At 38.9% G+C, this 27,475-nt stretch overlaps 1 long non-coding RNA gene across 1 annotated transcript; it reads right to left on the bottom strand.

The window, feature by feature from the left end:
• Positions 1-27,475, bottom strand: LOC116643400. The gene is made up of 5 exons (XR_004301543.1): positions 27,296-27,475; positions 21,994-22,109; positions 7,016-7,123; positions 4,651-4,717; positions 1-48 (listed from the first exon to the last, which is right to left on the bottom strand). It is a non-coding gene; the product is annotated as an uncharacterized LOC116643400 (long non-coding RNA).

Genomic DNA, 27,475 nt, shown 5'->3' with positions numbered 1-27,475 from the left:
GTGGGTAGATACAAAATTAAAACTTTGTCTTGTGCCTCAAGGCATAGCCTGAAAATACACAAAGAAAAAAGTCATGAACTACAAGGAGTACCAGACAAATCCACAGTCACCTAATATGTCATAGAAGACATGGATTAAAATATCTGTAGTAAAATACGAACTCATGATAGCACTGTAAATATATTTTATACTATAATAAAAAATACTACTTAGAAAACTTATGAGAGGCAAGTAAAGCAGGTCTTAGAAAAAAAATATAACCTTAAGTTACAGATTAGAAGAATAAAGACAGAAAATTAATGAGTAAAGAAACCATTTGAGGATGTGAAACAAAACAACAATATAACTCCTAACAGAACAGAAAAAAGAACATTTTAAAATAAAAGTTAAAATGAACCAAATAGAAAACACATATACTGTCAAGATTGTAGTAGCTAATACCAACCAAATTCAGTTCTTCGAAAAGATAATAAAACTGACAAACCTCTAATTAAATTGATTTAATAGAGTAAGCACAATAGGTATTAAGAATGAAAAGATGAGGGGCGCTTGGGTGGCTCAGTCAGTTGAGCATCTGACTCTTGATTTTGGCTCAAGTCATGATCTCGGGATCATGAGTTCAAGTCCTGCATTGTGGAGGCTACTTTAAAAACAAACAAACAAACAAACAAAAACATATATACCTACACACATATATACACACAGCAATCTCAATTAAAATGCCAACTGTAGCATTTGAGTAACTTGTTAAGCTAATTTGAAATTGATAGAAAAATATAAAGGGCTGAGAATAACCAAGACAGTGTAAAGAAAAATAAGGTGTGAGCCCTGTCCTACCAGTTAACAAGATATCTTAAGCTATCATTATTAAGACTGTGTATCTCTGGCACACCAATGTACAAATAGAATAATGGATCATGAAGGATTGCCCAGAAATAGATTATGCATTCATGGATCCTTGTTTTATGACAGATGTTATAGCAGATCATTAAGGATAGACTTTTTAATGAATAGTGCTGGGAAGATGTGGTATATCCACTTAGAAGCCTCATGTTATATAAAGACATCAAATCCAAATGAAGACAATCATAAAAAGCAAGAGTATGAAAATTTAAAATAGGATGTAGGAAAAATATTTTCATAACTCACACTAATGAAAATATTTCTTTTTTTAAGATGTATTTATTTATTTGAAAGAGAGAGAGAGCCTGAGTGGGGGAAGGGGAAAAAGGAGAGGGAAAGAGGAAGCAGACTCGCCACTGAGCATGGAGCCCCACACGGGGCTTGATTCCACAACCCTGAGATCATGAGCTGAGCCAAAATCGAGTTGACATGTAACTGACTGAGCCACCCAGGAGCCCTGGGAAAATATTTCTTTGGCAAGATGTAAGAAACATGGGGCGCCTGGGTGGCTCAGTTGTTAAGTGTCTGCCTTCAGCTCAGGTCATGATCCCAGGGTTCTGGGCTCAAGCCCCGCTTTGGGCTTCCCGCTCTTCTCCCTCTCCCACTCCCCCTGCTTGTGTTCTCTCTCTCACTGTGTGTCTCTGTCAAATAAATAAATAAAATCTTTAAAAAAAAAGATGTGAGAAACATAAACTATGTAGAAAAAATTATAAACTCGAGTACTATTAAGAACTTCTGTTAATCAAGAGATATATTAAAAGATTGAAAATACAACCTACAGAGTAGAGGATTTTCTAAAAATATATCCAAAAAAAAGACTACTACCCAAAATACGTAAGGAACTATGAATCAATAAAATAAGTGAATTGAGAGAAAAGTAAGCCCAAGAATTGAACCAATATTTCACATAGAAGAAAACTTTAATAACAAGTAAATGTAGGAAGAAAGGTTTAACATCGTCATAGTCAGAAAAATGAAAATGAAATCCACAAACATATGCTATGGCATACCTTCCCAATTGGCAAAAATGTAATTATTGGACAAGACCAAGTGTTGGGGAAGGTAGGATCTCTCATATACTGCTAGTGAGAACATGAATTGCTTCATCCATTTTGGAAAACAACTTGAATTATTTAGTAAATTTATACTTATTCATTCCTGGCTACCAGCAATTCCATTACCAGCAGGAATGTTCAAAACATCATTGTTGGTGGTTGCCAAAAACCATAAATATTCCAAATGTGCATCAATAGTAGAATGGATAAATAACTTTTGGTATATTCATTACTTTTCTTAAAAGATCAAACTACAGCTGTATACACTAACATGGATAAATCATAAACATAATATTAAATAAACATAGTATTAAACAAGGAATAAAAAACACATTTAGTGTGATCCATTTATACAATTTTTATAAGCAGGAGTGTAAATAATATATATGAAGGATGCATATACACTTATAGATGGTGAAAGCTTTCTTTTTTTAAACAAAGCAAAGAAATGATTATCAAAAAAGTCAGAATACTAGTTATTCAAGGGGATGTCCATCTGGGAGGGGCACAGAGGGAGCTTTTAAACGACTGTCAATGTCTCCTTAACCTGGATGCTGTTTGCATAGGTGCTCATTTTAATATTATTATTTAAAATGTATATAGTTTTATGTATTTTTTGTATTCTACAAAATATTTTAAGTAAAAAAGAAAGAAAAGTGAAAGTTCTAGGAAGCTGAGTCTCAAGAAGACTTGGCCCCTTCCCTAAAAGGAAGGATGATCTGTCACCAAGGCCAACGCCCAAGATGTGAGACATTTGGTCAAAGCAAACATTTCTTGCTTCCACTTGTTGGACTGGATCACCTGGATACTTTTGCATTCTAGAGTTACAGCCTTTGATGACAGGGTGTCAAGAGACTAAATAGAGCGCCAATTCAGCAAGAACAGTAAGAACGTGTAGGTCACCCAAGCAGTGTGGGAAGTCTTTTTGTAGGTTTTTTAAAGCAAAATACATATTTACCCAACAGGAATGGACTAAAATATCTCCTGGTAAAATAAGAATGGAATTTCTCCATTTCCCAAGACTTCTCCTGTTCTATAAAATCATTTCTTTCGTGTGTGTGCCTTCTCATTACATATTCTCCTACTACCCAATTATAGGAGAAACTAAACACCACGTAGGGGACTTTTCAGTGAATGGCACCTTTTTAACAGACCAGCTCAGCCTAAATATAATTGCCTCAGGATAATTACTTTTAACTTCCTTTTTTATAATCCTAAAGTCACTTGTAATTATTGTTTGTTTCATTTCTGTGTTGTATACTAAAAATCTCTGAGATGGGGACCCTATCAATATTATTCACCTCTAGAGTCCCAGCTCTTAGAAAAAAGCCCAGCATAGAGAAGGTGTTCAGCAAATATTTGTGAAATGATAAGTAAATAGACAAATGGACCCATGAATCAGTGAACATTTAATGCCACTTTCACTGACTCCTTCACACAACTGCAAGTGCAGGATTCAGAAATTTCTCTTCTCCTTGTTTTACTATCAAGGTAATTTTCCACAGATTCAGTGGATATACTAGTAAGCATGTAATTTAAAGGAAAACATAATCAAAAGGAATGTAAATTAAATTAAAAACAGAATATAAATATTTGCCATTTCAACACTCAAAGATGAAAAAACGTAAAATAAAAAGGATAATAGTCAATTTTGGCAAAGCTGCAAGGAAAAGGCACTCTGCTATGGGAAATATAAACTATTAAAAGATGCATGAAGACAATTCATCAAAATGAACGAAAAATCTTCCAAATTCCATTTCTAGGCACCTATCCTTAGGAAATACTAAAAGATGCTCACAAAAAATAGTTGAACTTGGTTCACTGAAACATTGCTAATAATTGTGAGAAACCGGAGACATTCTAAATACCCCCCAAACAGGAGATTGGTTCAACAAGTCAGGGTATATTAACTCAATACAATACTATGTATGAGACCTTAATATTTGTGCTGTAAGAAAATATTTAATGATATAGGAACACAGTCTTTATATATTATTGAGTTAAAAAAAAAAGGAGATTGCAAATCAGTATGGTTGGTATCATCTGGTTTTGTAGAAAAAAAAATCATATATGGACATACAAAATGCCCAATATAAGCCTTAGAAGAATATGTATCAGTATAAGGGTGCTCACCTTTGTGTGGTGACATTATGGGTAATTTTTAGTCTTTCTCCTGCCTATTTTCTGATTTTTTACCTTGAATTTATATTTCTTTTATGGTGACAGGAAGTGGGAAAAGTTCCTTAAATTCTAATAAAAGATATATATAGCCATAGGAAAAGATTGGAAGGATGCACAGCAAATATTAAATAGCCCTTATCTCTGGGTATCACGTTCTGGGTTATTTTTTTTTTTCCACTGGAAAGTGTTTCTGCAGCAATCTTATATCACTTTTGTAACAAGAAAAGCCCTAAAATTCCATTTAATTGTAATAAAATGTGTGGCATGGCAGAGGAAAATTTGTAAAGCTGTACAGCAAAAACCAAGCAGCAGCTACTTATTCTTGGGAGTAGCATTAAGGGGCTTGTATATTTTCTTCTTTCTGCCTTTTCAAGACTTATCCAGCTTTTAGACTGAGTATGGACTATGTCTCTAATGAAAGCAAAGAAAATGTTATTACAAAGAACTTTTCATCCATCAAGTTACAGAGAAAAACGTCTCCTAGGATAACCAAAAGCCCCAGAAGAGTCACCTGAAGGTCCTGAAAAGTTGGTTGAATGGGCTGTTAAGATCAAAGCAGTATCTTCTAAGAATTGCCACTGAAGAGAAGAGAACAGTAAATCTATATCAATATGTTTATCAAAACCCAGGTCAGGTAAAATTGGCACTCAAAACATCAAAGTTGGATTCACAATGCTTGCTTTCACCTATGAAAGTCTAGCTACATTTAGTTTTTAAATACACAGAGTAATATGGAAATGGCAGATTATCTGACAAAAATTAAATATTTCAATGGAGTAGTTGCTTTAGGAATTCATAACCTTATCCATTCTGAAACTCAACGTGTAAACCAAACATTGGAGAAGAGATGACCGTTGCCCTCAGCAAAGAAAGTTTGTAAGAGGAACTTTATGTGCTACACACACATCTTCGTGGATGGGAATTAACCTAAGGGGAAAGCCAGAAAGCCATTTTGAATTAATAAAATTCTGAATTTTAGAAGATTCTAAAAAATTGTAATTATAATACTATTTTATAGAGTAATTGCAGTTAGTTGTGAATTATTACTAAATAGGGTCTAAATCAATGATTTTTAAAACCATCTTATGTTTTTATAACATTTACTAACACATAAAGCTTTTTCATATTTACTTATTTCACTATAGGCTGTGAAGCAGTTAAGACAACCTCAAATGTTAGAGTTCCCAGCATCACCGAGAATGTGACTGAGAAAGGCTTTGAACCTTGGTCATCTGACTCTAAAGCCAATACTCTTCACACCACAAAACTCTGATCCAGTTCTAATTAATTGTAGATCATTGACAAAAAACAGTGTGCTCGTTCTGCATGGAGCACTGGGTGTTATGCACAAACAATGAATCATGGAACACTACATCTAAAACTCATGATGTAATGTATGGGGATTAACATAACAATAAAAAAATGTGGGGAAAAAAAAAAACAGTGTGCTGACTGAAGCCCATAAAATCCTTCCTTTTCCTCGGTTCGTGGCATGTGGCATCTGAAGTCCTACGCCATGTTTCTTCCTCTTAACATCCTTCGGCGTGGAGGCTGCAGAAATATCCTGCTGTCAGGTCATGGTTGACTTATTATAGATTTCCACCAAGTGCAATTGCAATGGATAAGGCTTTGATACAATTGAAAGATTTTTGGTTTGGTTTTGTTTAATTGCATCACGAAGCCTGGGAAGAAGTGGAAGGTTGAAAGCAGGAGCCAGGAAGTAAGAAGGGATGAGGGACGGGCAGGGACTTTAAAGGGTGCAGCCTGGGGGTGTGACAAGATGAGATGGGGCTGGCTGGGTGGGTCTGATGTAAGGAGGATAATAAAGTCACAGAGCAGCTGGTCGTATTACGCCACACTCAGAATAACATAAAAAGCCCACATACCACAGACTAATTTGGCAGTAATCTGAGATAGAAGTGCATTAATCCAATTACTTTTTCTGGCACCCCAAACCACTTACTACCTACAAGCTTTTAGGAGCTTCAATAACCCCAGGGCTAGAGTGATAAAATGAGCCCCAGAATAAACAAATTTCATTTTAGGGCAGTGTGAGTCACCACGGGAGGCCTTTATGGCCACAGGCCATGTTTCCTTACCAACGTGAATGAACCAGCTCCTACATTTCTGCCCCTAGGAAACCTCTTTCTCCTCTGTCCTATTCTTTAACCAGTGCCCCCAGCTTTGAAACATAAAACACACTTTCCTCCCCGCCCCAATTATACGGTGACAGTTGTTGATCTCACAGATAGAGCTCTCTGCTACTCTAAGATTTATAGACGATCCAAGTGTGCATGTGTAAAATCTCAGGTGACTGTGTTTGCAAACCCTGGTGGGTTAGGGAAGGAACATCGTTAGGTACTATACGGAGAGAAATTAAAATTTCAGAATTGGAAGAAAGAAGGTTGAAGAACCATGTGATCCACCCTTTCCTTCTTGCAGATTAAATACATAAAATAATATATTATTATATATAAAATACAAATATTTTTGATCTGTTCTTTTAAAAACATGAGATTTTATGGTTGGAAAAAACCTATAAATAAGATGGCAATTTGTTTGCATTTCACCTACTAATGTCAATCAGTTCATAGCAACCATCCACCTATCCTGTTGAAATGAATGACTTGTCCAGACTTAAGTAGAACGATTGCCATGATGGTTGGGTTGCCAATGACAGCTCTCTATTTAATTATTTTAAATTTTAAGCACAAATGAAATGCTGAAGTGATCACATAAAGCGACAACTATAGTAACTCAGGTTCCATTTCTTCATCTTTAGAATTACTGTGCCACAACTGTTTGTTTAGTAATAGGCAGCTCAACATAAGCTTCACTGGAAGGGAGTTCCAAAAACTGAACCATCACAAACTTACTTTCAAAACAGATGCCTGTCGTTGAGTCCACACAAGGCGGGACACTGACGATACACTGGAGAGTTCTCCGAAGTCACTTCCATATTACTGTGCAGTACAGTATAATGGCTAAAAAAGAATATAAAGTTTATAAAAACATAAAAAAGATGAGGTAACATGTATTGAAGCTTACATATCTATTATTAAAACAAAGCAGTAACTGTTGGAATTACTTAGAAGTTAGGGAAAAAAATACTTTTCAGGGAATACACTGACTTTCATAGGGGACATTTTTTTTTTAGAATTGCCTACTCTTTAATAAGAGACAGTTCAATTTTTAGTCAGTTTCACTATTGTTTTGTTATTTTCTGTAGATGATGTCTCCCCTGATAGCCTGCCTCTGGGCAGGCAGCTCTCACTGGCCTGTGCACGCTGCCAATGACAGCTGTCCAGGTGTTTGTCCCCTGATGCTCTATAAGTCTCCTCATTTGGGGAGTCCAAGTGAAAGGACCTGTGGTCCCACAGGTACTGGGGACAGAGCTTAGACTGGGACTTCAAACACTTGTTTCAGAGAGTGATCTGATTTATTGAATAACCTCCCATTCCCCTTATCCTGCAATGTCAACTCTGTTAAGTATCAAGTTTCAGTCTTCGTATGGATCTGTTTCTGTGCTCCCTGTTGGGTTCAACATACCTATTCCTATGCCAGTCTACATTGGCTTAATCATTGTGGTTCTACAAGAACCCTGGATAACAGGTAGGGTAGGTGCCCACTGTGATTCTTTTTTTCTCTCCAAATTGTCATGGATGTTCTTGGCCCTGATTTTCTTCATTAAATATTTTAGGACCAGCCTTTCCTATAATCCTATCTGGCTCCATAGAAAAACTTATTGAGATTTTTTTTTATTGGATTTTGTTTGAATTTATAAGCCACTTTGGCAGGAATTATCACCTTTATGATATTAACTTTTTCTATTACATGAATTTGATCTATCTCTCCTTTTGTTTCCATTAACATCTATCAAACATATTTTAGATTTTTCCATAAAGATGGCTATGAATTTCATAGGTTGATTTTTAGGTGCTCTGTATTTTTACATTCATAAATTTCTAAGCCTTAGTTTCTGGTGTATAGAAATACAGTTGACTTCTATATATTGATTTTATATTACTAAATTCTCTTATTAATTCTAATACCGTACCTGTAACATGTTTTAGATTTTCTATGTAAACAATTATATAATCAATGAATAAGGGTGGTTTTTTCCTTCCTATTCAATTCTTTTTCCCTTTATTTTGTGTTTTGTGTGTGTGTGTGTGTATTTATATATTTGCTTGTCTTATGGCTCTGGCTAGGATCTCCTAAACAATATTAGAAATGGTGATACTGAAAATTCTTATCATGTTCCTGATTTTAAGAGGGATGTTCTTTACTTTTCTCTATTAGGGATGTTTGCTGAAATTTTTTTTGTCTAAAGCAAGACAAGTGTTTATTTTCCTTTTTTGATAGAAGCAAAATAATTGGAAATCAGATGCCTTCATTGAGAGCAGGACTTTTTTTCTTTTTTTTTAGTTTCAGAGGTAGAATTTAGTGATTTATCAGTTGCATATAACACCCAGTGCTCATTACATCAAGTGCCCTCCTTAATGCCCATCACCCAGTTACCCCATCCCCCCACCCACCTCCCCTCCATCAACCCTCAGTTTGTCTCCTAGAGTTCAGTGTCTCTTATGGTTTGCCTCCCTCTCAATTTCCATCTTATTTTATTTTTCCTTCCCTTCCCCTATGTTCACCTGTTTTGTTTCTTAAATTCCGCATATGAGTGAGGTCATATGATATTTGTTTTCCTTTGACTGACTTATTTCACTTAGCATAATACCCTCTAGTTCCATCTACATCATTGCAAATGGCAAGATTTCATTCTTTTTGATGGCTGAGTAATATTCCATTATATATATATATATATATATATATATATATATATATATATATATATTCCATTTTATATATATATATATATATACACACACACACACACACACATATATACCACATCTTCTTTATCCATTCATCTGTTGATGGACATCTGGGCTCTTTCCATATTTTGGGTATTATGGACATTGCTGCTATAAACATTGGGGTGCAGGTGCCCCTTTGGATCAGTCCATTTGTATCTTTGGGGTAAATACCCAGTAGTGCAATTGCTGGGTCAGAGGGTAGCCCTATTTTCAACTTTTTGAGGAACCTCCATACTGTTTTCCAGAGTGGCTACACCAGCTTGCATTCCTACCAACAGTGTAAGAGGTTTTTCTTTCTCCTCATCTTCACCAACATCTGTTGTTTCCTGAGTTGTTAATTTTAATGGTTGTTGAAATTTTTAAATAAATGCCTTTATCAGATTAAGGAAGTAATGATCTATTCTTATTTGTTAAATAGTTGTTGTTTAAAGACTAGGTGATTATGGTTTGTCTTTTGCCTGGCTCCTCATTCCCTGTCTTCTCCACTACCCACTCTGCCCATTGCTCATGTTCATCTCAGCAGCAGGATTTCACATTGTTGAACGATTGCCACCTTTGGGTTTGGGGAGTGGAGAGGGTAGAAGTGTATTTCAGGACAGGACAGAGTGAATCATTAACTGTTCTTTAAAGATTTGGAGATCAGTAATACAAACCTCATGGAGTCCTTCTGTTCAGCACATGAGATAAGATACTACAGATGATTGCAAAAGGGTCTCTAGATGGACTCTTAAGTCCTTGAGAGTGGACAGTGATAAACTCCAAGTGTGGGAGGGAGGACAATGTTACAAAGTAATATGATCAAGAAAGGGTGAAGCAGCATCATTCGTTGACGCTGACAGCTTCCAATATGAGAGAAAGCAGCATGGAGGGAGGCTAATTCTGAAAGGTTTGGTAGAAGAGAGACTGCAGACAAGCTTGGTGGACAGAGGTTATCAGCCAGGAAGCTGGAGTGAGACCAAGAAAGGCACAAAAGTGGGGATTAGCAGCCACACAAGGAATAACAGAGGCTTCAGAGACCACAGTGTTTTACATTCTGATTTTTTTTTTTTTTCCAGGAGGAAACTAAGGTCCAAATACTTTAGTGAGATTTTCACAATGAGTTAGGGACAAAACTAGGACAAGAACTCAGGGCCCCAGACTCCATTGCAATTATCCCATCTCTCCAAAGTTAATCAATGATGCAGCTGGAAGGAGCTCAGTGTTCTTAGAATAACATTTTGCTTAGCTTTTATCCATCAAATACCACAATATCAACTCCTTCCAAATGACGGCATTCCCATTCTCAACTAGCCTAGCTAGACAAAACTCCTGGCAGGTTTTTCCAGGAGTATGGGTGGGCCAGGAACTATCATGCTGGCTGGGAAAATGCTGTGAATTAAAGAATACCTTTAACTTATTCATCATAGCTGTTGCAGAGGAGCCTCAAAGCATTGGCTCCTCTCCTGGAAAATTCAGTAACTAGTTTTGTGAGCCTGACTTCACTGATTGCACATCTAATTATTGGCCAATAAACTAGACCACCATTCTTGAAGCTTCTCAGTTTTCCATGTTAGTTAGCAGTACCTGAGACTTGAAACTCAGATCGAAAAAGGCTTCATTGCTTTCCACTTGAGGGTTCTTAGCAACACAAAAGTCAATTTGAGAAGACGCATCTCCCTGGTTCAAAGTCACCCACGTGAGGATCTAAGGATAACAAAGCAAGAGTCTGGGTCTTCCCAAACAGACAAAATGAGAAGGGTTCTGAACCATAACACTCAAAGCATGAGTAAATATCATAAATACAATGCTGATCAAAGGAAGTCAGACACAAAAGAGTGCATATTGTACCATTCCTTTTATATAATAGTTTAAAAACAGGCAAAACCAACCCTTGTTATTAGGAGTCTGGAAGGTGGGGAGCCTTGCTGGGGCTAGTGACCCTGAGGGACATGACAGGCCTTCTGGGAAGCTTGTAAGTTTGTTTCTAGATCTAAGTGCTGGTTATGTGGGTATGGTCACTTCCTAAAATTTTGTCAAGGTGTAACTCATTATTTTCTTAATTTTCTGTATGTATGTTAAACTTCAATCACATTTGCAAAAAAAATAGTAATAATTAGGGGAGGGGGTTCTGGCATAAATTTCTTTTTTTTTTTTTTTTTGGCATAAATTTCTGATTAAGGTGGAAGACAGTATTATGGTTGTCTCAAATCTCTACTTTCAATTTTACTTCTTTGTTTGTAGGTAATAGGGTTAAAGAGGAAAAGAAGGCAGAAACATGGCACGCATGTGAACCAATGTGACTGGGCATGAACTGGTTACGCAATTACATAGACTCCAAAATGGGATACCTTAGGAGAATCTTTAAAGGTATAAACTGAAGTTAATTCAAATTAATTATGCAAATATTCACTGTAATCTATTATATGCACAGAACAGAGAGTAACACTATAGGTATTTCCTAAAATTCTCTTTCCTTCACTGCAGGGTGGCAGCAAAAACAAAGCAAGGAAAAAAGACACAGAGAACTCAGATGGGAATAGAGTACCATAGTCCAAAGAGGGAGAAGTCTGACAGATAACTAACACTCTCAGAGTTTAATGGATAAAGAAACTCTCCTTAGTAATAAAGTGACACAGACTCTATTAGAGTAAACTTTGAATTAATGTCTATGTAAAGAATAAGGCCTTTGATTTTCAAAAGCAACATCTTACACAAATTGGAATCTGACATGCACAATATAGGACATAGAACAGTGTATTTTATCATTCGTTGGCTCTGTGTCAAACACTGGGAATACAGTATAAATAAAACAGATGAAGTCTCTGCTCTTATGGAGTCTGGTTTTTAGTGTGAATATTAAAAAGAGAGAGAACTTATGTAAATAAGTAGGTAAATACATAATACGCCAAATGGTAATACGTGCTGTAGGGAAACAGAGGTTAGGGTGAGAAGGTCAGGAAGTGCCAAGGGGGAGGGTTGCTATTTTACAGGCAGTGATTATGGATTATGGAAGCTCTCACTACTCGGGTGGCATTTGAAAAAAGGCTCAAAAGAAGTGAGGGAGTAAGATATGTGGGTATATGGGAGAAGAATGTTCCAGGTCAAGGGAAGAGCAAGTGCAAACATCCTGTGGCAGGGAGGTGCTTGGTGTTCAAGGAATGACCAAACCAGTGTTGCCAGAGCAGAGCAAGTAGTGAAAGCATGGCAGAAGATTAGCAGAAGCTCAATGGCAAGGGGTCTTGTGGACCATTATCAGAAGTTGGCTGATGCAATGGAGAGATGGAAGACATAGTGTAACTTAAAAATTCATTTTGGTTGCTTAAGTTTCAGAATATACCATACACTAGAAAGAGCTGAAGTAGGGAGATCCATGAGGAAATTCCTGCAATAACCCAGAGGAGAAATAACAAAGGCTTAGCCCAGAACAGCAACACTGGAAAAAATGAGGACTGGATGGACTCTAGGTGTGTTCGAAGGCAGAGTTGACAGAAATTCTAATAGATCCCATATGGGGTGTGAGAAAGAAGAATCAAGGAACACACTACAGTTTTTGGCCAGAGCAGTGTTTGGAGTTGAGCAAAAAGATCTGTACTAGATAGGAAGTGTGATATGATGAAATTTAGAATCCAACGAAAATCATGAAATTAGATAAGATTACTTAAAATGTCAATGTAGGTAGAGAAGAGATGTGAGGACCAAGTCCTCACATCTAGTCCTAGGTTGGTCAGCATTTCAGAGATCAGAGGGATGAGAACACACCATCAAGGGAGGCTGAGAAGGGTTGAGCACTGAGGTCAGAAGACCGAGACCCAGGAGCCAAGTCGAGGGAGTATCTCAAGGTGGGGGAGTGGCCAGCCAGCCCCATCCAGTACTGTTAATAGATCTACTGAATCTAGAAGATTGAGACCTAGACATTGGATAGGTCACTGGGAAGGTCACTGGTCACCTTGAGGAAGAGTTCAGTGGTAGGAACAAACGTCTTATGTGAATGCTTCAGGGTTGCACAACAGAACAGAAATCAGAGGTAGAGAGTATGTGCAACCCTTTTGAAGAGTTTTAGCAAGAAGACAATTAGATAAATTAGTGCTTTGTCCAGGGTTATAGTTGATGTGGTGTTCTAGAAAACACACCACTCAGATCTTTGGTGCCAGGAACATAGTTGATGAGCAGACTCTGCTGCTGTCCCTCTAGATCTACCACCCCATTTGCACCAAGACCAAGCTTGCCTCCAGCTTGCTCCTGGACAATGAGGGAGCATGGCAAAAACAGGATTCCCATAACGGATGACTGTGGCTTATAGTCTCCCCTCAGCATGGCCGATGATTTCCTTAGAAGTAGACTATAATTTGAGATTCTCCAACCCTATCTCTTTGCTTCCCTTCCCTTCCCATGTGTCACACCTGCATTATGACCCAAATTTCACCTTGCTTACTACTATTTCTGCCTCTCTACTATAGACTTGATGGCTGTGTCTCAAAAGACTTGAACAAACATAGTTGGTAAGTGATGAAATAAAATTTAAAGTCTTAAACCTAGACAACACAGCTTCAGAGGCTGTACTGTTTAACAGAATTTTAATGCCCTCACTTCAGCGGAGTGTTGTCCGCAGACTCTGAGCAACATTGACTAGAATAGAGATGGACTTTCCTGGTTTTCTATACAAAGTATCAAGACATTGTGTGTGTGTGTGTGTGTGTGTGTGTGTGTGTGTGTGTGTATTTGGCAAAGCTCATAGTCTCTCTTTTAATACCTGTAGGTATATAACTATACCTAAATTAATGATAGTGTTTGCATTTCAGAGCATGATTTAAATAATTCTCAATGAATCTTTCCTCCATCTCTTCAACTTCCCAAATTTAAGATCCTCCCTAAGAATTGCTATATGTTTATCTATAAAAGGGATAATTATTAATTAGCAACAAATCTCACAGTTCATTGATCTGTTCAACAAATATTTGTCAAGCTCCTGTTATGTGTTGGGCACTACACTGAGCACAGGGGGACACAAAGGGGAGGAAGATGGACATGACATCTGCCACCACGGAACAGCAACTGAGGTTTAGGGAAGATAAAGTAAGACATTCTCCTACCAACTGTTATCTGTACGGTATGCCACGGAGGTTAAGAACACCAGTTTTTCAACAAGATAGACCTAGGTTCAAGGACTATCTGTGTTACTTATCAGTTGTATGACCTTGAACAATTGACATAAACTCTCTAAACCTCATTATCTCTTGTGTGAAATGAAGGTACTAATCCTATCTTAGGTAACAGGCTATAAGAACTAAAGGAGATAAAGCATATAAAGCCCCTAACAGGTTTTTGGTAGATATGAGAAATATGTAAATGCAGCTGTCAGTTTTAGGTCTGTGATTTCTGACAAGATGTGCTCTATGTCGATGGAATCTTTGAATCTTACTTCCATAAAAGCCTCTAACAACCGCAAATAATTATGCCAAGTTACAATGTCCTGATGGAAACCTGCACACTCTCTCTCAGGCCACCACCGTGCAATTGACCCATTATCCAAGAGTGCTTCCCTTGTTTCTAGATCATCAGTGAACTTTCCTCCCTCTTTTTACCTGTTCCTTTGTTTGACTTTTAACTATTTTACTCCTTGTATGCACTTTGATTAAACTTGAGTATCTGAAAAGAAAAAAAAAATCAAATCTGCTTTTTAAAAACAAAACAAAACAAAACCCCATAAACTTGTTTTAGCTTTAGGATAAGATTTAACAGTTAATAAAAAAAAAAAAAAAGCTACTGGTACAATTGGATAGGTAGCTAAACATGGACTTATTTTATTCATCCTCTTTTGTGTGCCTAAAACCCGGAAAATAGACAATTTTCTGTTATTTACTGTCATTCTCTGGTAATGACCTTGTTTGAGATGTCATTTCCAATGTGAACAGACACCATTTCTGACATCTCCCCCAATCTATCTACAAACAGAGAAAGCATGGGGGAACACACATCAGGAAAATGATAGCTCATTCGTGAAAAACATGTCTTTTCTTTCTGATAAATGTTGTTTTCAAGTTCAAATTTTCACAGTAAAATGCCATTTCCAGTGGGGAGAAATCGTCACAGAATCTTAGCAATTAAAGGTGTTCAAAAACAAAATTCAACTGAATAAATCTGAAGGTCTAATTGGCTTTAGTCAACAATTCGTGAATCAGGCAACAGCCCATCTAGCAATTAGAGAGGAGCTCCTAGGAGCTGTACAAACTAAAAGGATTTTATAAGCAGAAACAGGGTGGGACAAGGATGGTATTCGCAAAAAAAAAAAAAAAAGATTGTTTCAGGCAAGGTCACCTTCCCATGGGGGGAAGGGCAGAGGGTCTTAATACAGATGATCTCGCTAGTGCTAATCATGAAATTCCAGCTTAATTAGTTTAAAATTCCACTCATAGGAGAAGCTGAAACTGCAGTTAGTTTAGACTTAAGTCTTGGTAAAACTTAGCACAAGTGACTCTATTTTGGAGCTGTTGCTTCTTTTTAACAAAGAGATATTAGATCTTATGAATCCCTTCAGTTTTTAAAAGAAGAAAGTGAGTCTGACAGGTTTGAATGTTACTGAGCCAACCAGTTTGTACACCTGATCCATTAGTGGACCAATATATTCACTTCATGTTTTCTGCAAGATGGTGGACTCTGACGTTAGAAGGAAGGGACTTCTTAAAAATGCATACCTTGCATTTTTTCAATCCTTTACTGTCTCGGCCCTGGGGGAATGGAATGGGTAGCTCATTGGTAAGCTGGTGAAGAAGAGGCCCATGCAGCTCAACTCCGCTCTTGGCAGTAGGCCCATTTGTACATCCCAGTGACAGCCCCCAAACCAGCCCCAACGAGGCCAGGTTTAGTATACTTGGTGAGCACCTTCACCCAATTCTGGGGACCAACATGAGGAAGGCTGCTTGGCCAAAAGCCCTAAAACCAGGACTCCTGTCCAGTCTCTCAGCCATAAAAGGGACATTTTGGCCTCCACCTCCCACTCCTTTTTCTCTCCATTTCTTCGTAAGCAGAGCAGGGAAGAAAGATACCATTTATTGGGTCCCGTAAGACATCAACATTTTAGTACATTTAAAATTATTTTAGCCCACTAATGATAATAGTAATAACTTCTCTGGGAACATAGCTCCTGAGGAAAGGGTGTTTGATTGTGTTGTTATGACCTACAGCCAGGTGCCCCAGCTGCTTATCTTGTTTGTATTAGGAACATAAAGCCTGAGGGCAGGATTCTGAATTTGTGACAGATGATCAGACCTACAGAGGGTCCAAATATCACACCTATAAATTTTTAAGGATCTTGGGCATAGGTTTGCCAGCTATGGATATGTGCATGGGGAGACGGCAAGCATGGATAGAACTAGAGAAGAGGATAGAGGGGGGCACCTGGTAAAGAAAAATTGTTTGTGGGCTACTTGTTAAAGTTGATAAGGAAAAGTTTATGCGAGAGGTACTACTGCAATGGGGTTTTGCAGGAGGGGAGAGAGATTGGGCTCAACTCCAAACTGGGTACAGTCAAGATGCAAGATGCAAGGTGGAGGTCAGTGCATGGAAAATTACTAAGAGGAAACATGGAGGCTAGGGCGATTGTTGTTGCTAGACCAGACTTGACATGTCTCTTGTTGAAAGCACACTAGTGATGAGATATCAAGGGTGGGAAAAGGAACTTAATCAGATATGAGGAGTGGTCAGATACCAAGGGTGGGGGACTTAGGCTAAACTGACTCAGCAGAATTCTGTCTAAAACTGGACTGAGCAGACCAAAGACAGAGCCCAAGTTCAGGGCCTCTTGGAGAAGAGGGCTCAGAAGAGCCTGACTCAGGTTTGGTCAAAGGACAGAGTTTTTTATTAGGAACCAGTTGAAATTTATTCAATAAGATTTCTTGGAGTGATGACCTTTCTTTCTTTTTTTTTTTCTTTCAGTTTCTCTTGTTTTCTTTTTTCTTTTTCAAGTTTTTATTTAAATTTTGGTTAGTTAACATACAGTGTAATATTAGTTTCAGGTATAGAATTTAATGATTCATCACTTCCATACAACACCCAGTGCTTATCACAACAAGTGCCCTCCTTAATACCCATCAACTATTCAACCCATCCTCCCACCCACCTCCCCTCCAGCAACCCTCAGTTAGTTCTCTAGAGTTAAGAGTCTCTTTCTTGGTTTGCCGCTTTCTCTCTTTTTTTTCCCATGTGGTCATCTGTTTTGTTTCTTAAATTCCACATATGAGTGAAATCATATGGTATTTCTCTTTCTCTGACTGACTTATTTCACTTAACATAATACTCTCTAGCTCCATCCATGTCATTGCAAGTGGCAAGATTCCATTCTTTTTTATGGCTGAATTACATATATATATATATATATATATATATATATATATATATATATACCACTTCTTCTTTATCCATTCAGATGTCAATGGACATCTGGGCTCTTTCCATAATTTGGCTACTGCTGATAATGTTGCTATAAACATCAGAGTGTATGTAGCCTTTCAAATCTGTATTTTTGTATCCTTTGGGTAAATACCTAGTAGTGCAATTGCTGGGTTATAGGATAGTTCTATTTTCAACTTTTTGAGGAACCTCTATACTGTTTTCCAGAGTGGCTGCACCAGCTTGCATTCCCACCAACAGTGTAAGAGGGTTCCCCTTTCTCCGCATCCCCGCCAACAACTGTCGATTCCTGTGTTGTTGATTTTAGCCATTCTTACAGGTGTGAGGTGGTATCTCATTGTGGTTTTGATGTGTATTTCCCTGATGATGAGTGATGTTGAGCCTCTTTTCATGTGTCTGTTAGCCATCTGGAGGTCTTCTCTGGAAAAATGTCTATTCATGTCTTCTGCCCATTTTTTAACTGGCTTGTTTAGTTTTGGGGTGTTCAGTTTTATAAGTTCTTTATACATTTTGGATACTAACCCTTTATCAGATATATCATTTGAAAATATCTTCTCCAATTCTGAAGGTTGCCTTTTAGTTTTGTTGATTGTTTCCTTTGCTGTGCAGAAGCTTTTTATCTTGATTAAGTCCTGGTAGTTTATTTTTGCTTTTATTTCCTTTGCCTCAGGAAACATATCTAGTAAGAAGTTGCTATGGCAGATGTCAAAGATGTTACTGCCCATGTTCTCCTCTAGGATTTTGATGGTTTCCTGTCTCACATTTAGGTTTTTTGTCCATTTTGAGTTTATTTTTGTGTGTGGTCTAAGAAAGTGATCCAGTTTCATTCTTTCTGTGTTGTCTAGTTTTCACAAAACTATTGAAGAGACTCTTTTTTTCCATTGGATATTCTTTCCTGCTTTGTCTAAGATTAGTTGGCCATATAGTTGTGGACTCATTTCTGGGCTCTCTATTCCGTTCTATTGATCTATGTGTCTGTTTTTGTGTCTGTCTTGGAGCAATCTCCTTTTTACCTGGGACTCTGACTTTCTTTGGAATTAAGGAGATTCATTCACTCAAAAATATTTTTCATTCATTTAACAATTTTTGTTACTGAACACCTACTATGTGCCAGGCACTGCACTAGGCATCAGGGAAACAATAGGGATTGTGATAAACATGACCCCAACCCTAATGAGACTGACAGTGAAATGAGGAATCAGGTAAATAAAAGAGCTACAACCCTTGGTAGCTAAAAAGATAGTAAGGAGAGCGTTGTTCTAGAAAATAATGGGAGAAGCTGTGATCAAAGAGAAAACAACCTTTAAATTGAGAAAGATGAAAAAGATAGTGTTGGCCATCCAATAAACCACAGGAAGCACATTCCAGCCACAGAGAGCACAAGTGCAATGTCCCTGAGGCAGGACAGAATTGAATGACACTGAGAACATCAGAAGGCCAGTATGGGTAGAACAGGGTGGGGATGAGTCAGACAAGTCATATGCTCTAGAAGGAGCTTGACCAGGATATGATCAGATGTGTTTTTCTAAAACATCGCTCTGGTCACTATGGAGAAAATAGGTTAATCAAAGACAAGAAAAAAAAGCAGGAACCTACTTAGGAGGAGTCCATTAGGGTAATCTTCGTAAGATTTGATGGTGGCTTGAGGAGATTAGAGAGAGAGGGAGAAGACGAAGCAGCCTAGGGGGTGGGGGGCGTGTACAGTAGAAAGAATTGTTTGGTGGTGGGACTTTCTCTCCTGAGAGTCAGATTGGTGCAGACGAGTCGTCTGTCAAGTGCAGTGCAGAAACTATACACTGGCCTTCAAATAGCTCTCCGATCCACAAGAATGTGGAGGACTTAAACTCTGTTAGTGATGCCAGCAATTAGTGAAGCAATTTGGTCCATATCCTTCACCTCTCTCTGTCAACACATATGTCTTGAGCACCTACTATGTGAGGCCAGGGAGAGAGCAGCAAATGAGACAGGCAAGAGCCCTGCCCTCCTAGATTCACATCATCGAGGGGACATGAAAAATTAATTGGCGAACAAATACATTTGTCAAGTCAGGTGGTAAGAATTCTTATGGGGGTGCCTGGGTGGCTCAGTCGGTTAGGCGTCTGCCTTCAGCTCAGGTCATGATCTCAGGGTCCTGAGATAGAGCCCCGCATCGGGCTCCCTGCTTAGTGGGGAGTCTGCTTCTCTCTCTCCCTCTGCCCCTCCCCCTGCTTGTGCGTGCTCTCTCTCTGTTAAATAAATAAATAAAATCTTTAAAAAAAACACAGAATTCTTATGAACTACAAATGAAACCAACTGGGTGAGGAGGTATTTGAGCAGAGACCTGAATGAAGGAGGGGAGCAAATCATGCAAAGATGGGGAAGAGGGAGGAAGGTCCAGTCCCTGTGCAGCAAGTGCAAAGCCCCTAAGGGGGTGGGGATAGGGGTGGGGCAGGTTTGGCATACTTCTCACCGCCCCCCCCCAACCTCCCACAGATTCGGTGTCTTTCTTCCCATTTCAGACTACTTATCTTTCAGTCTCAACAATCCTAGGTCCTGCAAAACAGGAATTATCCCACAGGAGGTTGGATGACTTTCATTTTTCATAATTCCAAGTGTCTTTCACTAAACTAAGAATCACATAATCAAAAGTCTGTGACAGTACATTTAAGTACTTAAGCTTTGTACCCAGCTGAAAATTATTACCAAACTATTCCAGTTTAGACAGAAGAAGGTGTTATTTGGGCATTAGAAAGAGTGTGTGTGTGTGTGTGTGTGTGTGTGTGTGTGAGACAGAGAGAGAGAGAGAGAGAGAAATTGGAAGAGAAGGAAAAGTGAATGAGGGAGAGAAAGAGATTATATAACTTCAGACCACAGTGGCTTTGTGTGTTGCAGATGAAGTAATTTGTTTATAATTGCTCAGAAGACATGTTTACCTAAGGAACTGATAGCAACATTGAGCCGCCTGTCTGACTTTCAGGTTTATGCGTCTGTTTAGACAAGTGCCAGTGGCCAGGCGGAGTTGGAATGGAGAGCAAGTTCACATGATTCTATGTGTTCTGACCCACTGCCCTGGGCACCAGCCTGACCCGGATGTCCCATCCCTAACCATGGTGTGTATTCCCAGACTTCTTAACGGGCAACACAGCAAAGCCTTGGCCAGAGTCAATCTGATCATGAAGAAAGACAATGACGCAGAGTCTGGGACCTCTGAGACTGAACTGACAACCAGGATTTTTAACCGAGAATTACTGTCCTCTGGAAAGCTGGACCCCATATCTTCTTTGTGAAATTTCCCTTCTTCTATGACCTAGAACTAAAATGGCTTTATATCCATTTCCTACTATTTCTCCGGAGAACCTGTTCACATAAAAAGTCCACTCTAGTGGTGGTGCCTGGGTGGCTCAGTCGGTTGAGCATCCACCTTCGGCTCAAGTCATGATCTTAGGGTCCTGGGATCGAGCCCCATGTCAGGCTCTCTGCTCAGTGGGGAATCTGCTTCTCCCTCTCCCTCTGTGCTCACTCTCTCTCTCGTTCACTCGCTCTTGCTCTCTCTCTCAAATAAATAAATTTTTTTTTTTTAAAGTTCACTCTTATATAACAATGAACATGATCTCTCAGAAAACGACACGATGGAGTTGTCTCAATAGACCTTCTCTGAAAAAGTAGGTGTGTGAGCCCAGAGAAGGTGCCAGGCCAGATAAATCTTACCATCACATTAGCCCGCTAGGCTTGGGTGGGTCTTCATTCATGTGGACCTGTGAGAGGATATCGGGCCAGACCACACGTGGCCCATACCTCCAAAAACCCACCGCATCCCTCGGGAAAGACATCTCCAATCACCATCTCTTCAGGCTATGCCAAATGTGTCTTTCTCCAGTCACCATCCAGCTTGGTGCTCATCAGGTTGGTTCTATCTCTCGCCCCCGTGGCATTTTAGATTATTCCAAAATTAGGAACGCCTCTTCTCTCTGCACAGATCTTACACTGACTGTCCTCATTTGCCTGAAATGGGAATTTCAAGTACCAACAAATCAACATCTGCCCAAAGGTTCTTATTGCCCCTTTATTTCCAGGGCCAGGAACTATCCTGGTGTTAGTTGCCCTGCTCCTATAATTGCCTCAAGAGGGGGACCCAATTATCTGAATAGTTGAGGACCTGGAGCTGGAACAGTTCATTTTATCTTTGAGGATAAGTAACACAGAGAGGTGACTGTCACCTGTAGCAAAGGGTGACTGTCACCCTGCCACCACGACAGGAGTTTCCAGGACTTTTTATCAGTTTACTTAGAATAGATACAGTAATGGGATGTTCAGCCACAACTTCCCTTTTTCATTGTAGAGTAAGGACCTCTAAAAATTCTTTAACAAAAACATTACAAACAGCAAACATTCTAAACAAAAGGAATATTTCAAAGGGATTTTGTTGACATTACATATTTTTTGTCCCTTGTTGAAAATACATAATTTATCTCCTGGAAAAGAACATAGGTAATTGCTTGAGGCAATAAACAAGTGGCCGTAATCTATAATCTTTTCCAATTTCCTGTGAAAAGAAAGAAATGATAGTACATGATATTGTCATAACGTCCCCCAAAAAGAGGTCCCCTAAGAGTTACCTGTAACAATGGAGATTGATGGGTATGACAGGGAAAACTGCCTTGTTTCTCTTATTCTGCAAATTTCCACATCTCAGTGGCTCCCTTCCTGCCATTGCCAGCCATACTGCCAACACCTAGGATGAAGACCAGAGGATATGTCGATAGGAAGTTCAGCAGAGTGGAAAATTTAACCTTGGGTAATAAAACTCAGTCTCTTCCTCCCTCACTGATTTGGATAGTCATTTTTTTAAAATTATACTAAAATTTCTTATTTATTTAGGTCTATTTCTAGACCGCTCTGTTGCTCTGTTTAGTCTTCTGCCAGTCCCTTACTATCTTCCATATTGTAACTTATAATATATTTTCTATTAAGTAGGACTACTGCCTCTGCTGTGGGAGTGTTGGTGTTAATGTTTAAGAAATGTAAGAACTCAGAACACAGGACAACAGTCACCCCAGATACAACCAAGTTAAATGTGCTCAGATATACTTAAAGTTGAATATTTACCTTATGAAATTATGATATAATATAATATAATATAATATAATATAATATAATATAATGTAATATCCCAAGCCTATTTTGCTAAATTGATAAGCAAACACAACTGCAGGTAAGCCCATGAATTCAAGGATGTTGCAACATTAGAAAGTTGATGTGTGCTCTATGATTAGATCAAAGAGAAGAACCATGTGATCATTTCAGCAAATGATGAGGGCAAAGGGCATCTGACTCAGTTCCCCATCTATTTCAAGTATGAAAAAAAAAATCTTAGTAAACTAACAGGATGGAAAGATACACATCTCAAACCCACAGCCAGCAGCATGTGAGCCAATGCCATTGAACAGGAGAGAACTAAATAAACCATAGATATTGAAAGGAGAGAGAGAATACTTTTTCACAGATGTTTTTATTCTACGCCCAGGAAATACAACGAAAATAAGAGAAAACAGGAAACTGTTAGAAAAGATTCTACTGCTTTGGGTTTTCTTTTTTTCTTTTTTTTTTTTTTAAAGATTTTATTTATTTATTTATTTATTTGAGAGAGAGAGAGAGAGAGAGAGAGAGAGAGAAACAGCATGAGAGGGGATAGGGTCAGAGGGAGAAGCAGGCTCAGAGAAGGTGCCAGGCCAGATAAATCTTACCATCACGTTATTTAGATTATTCCAAAATTAGGAACGCCTCTTCTCTCTGCACAGATGTGGGACTCGATCCCAGGACTCCTGGATCATGACCTGAGCCGAAGGCAGTCGCTTAACCAACTGAGCCACCCAGGCGCCCTGCTTTGGGTTTTCTAACTTGTTCATTTCTCCACACAGCTTGATCGGTCTCTTCTTTTGGCCTTCCTTAGGTTTAATTTCTTTCTACCTTTTTCAGATCTCTTAAGTGGATCACTTTGCTTTCTAGATGTATTCCATGTCTAGATGTATTCCATGTCTCTAGATGTATTCCATGTCTCCGCCACACTTCATCAATTCTAACACACACACTCTTTTTTTTTTTCACATTTTCACATCTATGAGATAGAAATTTGTCTCATATCAATGCCACATGACTACCACAAGTGGCCTGGGAGCAGCTGTGGTATGGCTGTCACTGCCCCTCTCTACCATATGTGTTCATATTTTTACTATTTCCCTTAGCTATGAGCGTTATTGGTGATTGCCATGTGAAATGTCTCCAGAAAGTTTTCCCTATCATTTGGCAATGAAATAAAGTTATTGTGGATACAGAAATACATGGAAATATATCAACAGGGCACACATTTATATTAGTGACATACATGTTGATATTAGACAAAAAACTACAACTATCTATTTTCTTGCAGAGCAGCTGCTGAATACTTTACTGGATTTAAGAAATGAATACATTCCCAAGTAGATGAACCTGTTACATTCTGTTCCTGAGATGCATAAAAAAGGATTGCCCATCATGTTACACAAGCAGTTGAAGAAAGTAGAAACTGCCAAATCCCTTGGAACAGATAGAAAAAATTTCAAAGCAGTGAGAGCTGGTATGTCTCATACACGCATAATGCGGAACTACTGTCAAAGCATCAAATATCAATTTGACCAAGACTTCCTGTTGATTTTAAATAGAAGCTGCTTAAACTCTAGTTACATACGACTCAAGTGAGAAAAAAAATACAACTATGAGTTTGATCAAATAAGAAATACTCATGAAACACCAGGATCCTTTGCCATGCCTTTGAATTGTACTGCAAATGCTAAAGTGATAAAGAGATTAAGATGACGAGCACAGGATATAAAAGCAGCAAACACCTCTGCAATGCTCTCCATAACTGTTATTTGCTGAAAGTTGTCTTAATATCTAGTCATAAACCACAGAATAACACCTGAGAATGAGATGTTCCTCAAAGATGTTATTAGGCACGCACAGAAAAATGGGTGAACGGTGGTTGAACTGATGGAGAATTAGTTAATGTCATTGGGAAAGATGTACGGGTGAGTCTTAAAGGATAAGTAGAAGTTTTCCAGGAGAATGAAGAAGGAAAAGTCATTATACAAACACACAGAGCACAACAGAAGTACAGGAGAATATAAACTCATTTGGAAAAAAAGAAGATTCTGTTTGGAAAGGGAGTTTCTACATGGCAAGGGACACGTGCCCTTTGTGGTACCCTTGAAATAGAACTGGCAGAGTCATTGCAGGTTGCACAGAGGTCCGGGTAGTGGAGCCCTTCAGGGATGGCCCAGGCCAAATCACACTGTTGATGGTGCTATCTACTTTCCATTTTATTCCTCTTTCCCCCCTCCATGCCCATCACAGAGCTTTCCCCTATGCCCAATGTCCATTATTGGACAGTGAAGAAATATTCTTCAGTTGAAAGTATGCATGTAAGATTTCTGTTAGCGTCAACATTATCCTTAGAATGCTGAGAACACGGAAGGCCTCACTACATTTATTAAGTGGTTGCTTTATTTGCCAAAAATTTTCATGAGCTCAAGATTTGCCGCCAAACATCATACGTGCTGTATTTCTTTCTTCTCCACATCACTTGCGTTTCCCACCGTGTAGCTGTACTCCTTCAGCTGCCCTCATGGTGCCATGCCTTCTCCGTATTCCATGCTGCTTTGCCTCTGCTTGTCCCTGTTCCTTGCCATTTCACCCAAATCTATGCAACAGTGAGTAGATAAAACGCTATTGCCAAAGGTAAAGAAGATCTATGACCAGATCTGGGAGGGATGGTGTGGAGAGATAAAGACAGACAGCTGGACATACAGGCAGATATTGGCTGCTTCATAAAACCTATTCTCACTTTAGCTTCAAATAGAAATCTTGCTTATTTAACAACAAATGTAGGCAAAAAAAAAAAACCCCAAAAAACAAAAAAAACCTTTTCCATCTTTTCTAGATTTGCATTATTATTGAGACTACTGGTAGAGTCTTTGTTTTAAAGAGAATGTTCTATTTCACAGAGCTAGAATTGATTACCAGCCTATGCCAGCCAAGGAGAGACACTGAATATTGTAACCCCAATTTACCATGTCACTAATTTGGCGACAGGGGGTTATTCTTAATGGAGTGAAAGAAAGATACCATTTTTCTTCTGTGTCTTTAAAGCCAACTTTTTTTTTTTTTTTGCTTCTTCAAAAAGAAGCAATGTCACAAATTTCATTACTATAATATAGACTTTAAGACCTGCCAGAGACATTAAAACGTACCTAGTCCAATCCTCTCATTTTACAGATGGAAAATAAATAAATAAATTGACTTGTTCCAGACTTTACAACAAGCTGGTGACAAAGCCAGGATTGAACCCAAGTTCTGACTTTATGCAACCAATCTGCCCAAGACATTTTATGGAGCAAATGATATCTATCAGAGACATGTGAGTTAGCCATGGGGCCACAGACTGGGGTGCAGGAAAGTTCAGGAATGCTTAGGGTCTCTCTCTCTCTCTCTCTGCAGGTTTATCGAATTATGAACTATAAGTAAAAAGTCTCGAGGTAAGTGTTGTTTGGAAGAATTCATCGTTAAATCTGAGAGATGAAAAGGCTCATCACTACCCAACGGCTGCCTAGTCAAGGAGTTCTGAGAAGGACTTAACAAATGCCTGTGTCTATCTCCCCATTTCCCAGATGAGGAAATGAAGGCATGAGAAACAACACAACCACACAGCTGAAGAAGAAATCGCTCCAGAGCCAAGGTTTCTCTTTCCTGGGCTGCATTCTGCAACCCAAAGGTTGTGTAATTCTATAAAGCACTCATGAATCAGCGAGGATGGCAGCCCAATCAATAAATAATATGGAGAGCTGAGAGATTGAGGTCTCTCGGCAGCTTTACCAAGATCTATTAAAAGTAATTTCAGTTCCCTTTTGAATTGCAGTCTTTTCTCTCTTAGCTCTGCCAGAGGTTTTTATTTTATTTGTTCTTGCATTTTGGATAGCCTCCTTTGTTGGCTGTGCAATGGATTTGATGATCTCATTTCATTTGGTCTTTTCCAGCCTGTTTCTATGATTGGAGTGGGATGGAAATGGATTCTGGACTTGCTGCCTGTATGGGAGGGAGGGGGACTGTGTCAACAACCTGGGTCCCTGTCCTCCTCAGTGGACCGGAAGCCTGCATCTCCTTCTGGGACAATCCCCCACAAAACCAGGTCCCCCAAATTCTGTTCTCACTCCAGCCATGCTCACTCCATTATCTCGGGCAAGCCGTGGGATACTCCCAAACTCATCAGGTATTTTCCAGACTTATTTTTGAGGAGAGGAGTGCCCGCTGTTTATAGGATTCCAGTCAGTTCTAAAGCCACAGAATTAATCAGCAAATCAAACAATTCTTTGTTGAGTAGCTACTGTGCATCCAGCACATTGAGAAGCCAAATAATGAGCCCAGTAGAAACCGTAATTGAGAGGGTCTAATAATTTTCCTCACTGACTTCTAAGTCCCTGTTCATGCAGGGATGGGCAGGATTCCTTCTCAAACGAGGCAGGGAAATTGACCGAGGTCATGCAATCATTTTGTTACAACGGTTGAAATCAAAGCACAGTATGCTTGCTACACAATAGCCTTTTTTTTTTTTTTACTCATAATCTTCTAAGACATTGCAGTGCTAATCCCCAAAATGATATGCTAGAATTCACACAGCCCCCTATGAAATAACACCGATTTATAACCATCCCCTGTGAGCTGCTCCCCAGAATTCAGGATGGCCTGCCCTCTGCAGAAGTTTGCCGTGATGCCAGTGATAAGAAGGGTGGAGAACAGGATGCTTCAGAAGGCCTGCGGGATGACAGCCCCCTGCTAAGCATGCATTAGGCACACTGTATCCCCCAGAGGGAAAGATGGGTAACATACCTGCTCCTGGCAGTGATCCAACGGTACTTTCATTTCTTCTCTCCCCACAGCATGATGAAAATTGTGCTATATCATATCATTTTACAACAAGAGCCCTGGAAATATTCCGGACACTACCAGGGGAAGCGTATAAACTGAGAGGCTGCTGGATATTTGAACTGTGCTTCTGATGGAGGTAGA

Source organism: Phoca vitulina, unplaced genomic scaffold (genome assembly GCF_004348235.1).
Source record: "Phoca vitulina isolate PV1807 unplaced genomic scaffold, GSC_HSeal_1.0 scaffold26, whole genome shotgun sequence".
In the NCBI taxonomy this organism is placed as follows: Eukaryota; Metazoa; Chordata; class Mammalia; order Carnivora; family Phocidae; genus Phoca; species Phoca vitulina.
This window is presented reverse-complemented; position numbering and strand designations above follow the sequence as displayed.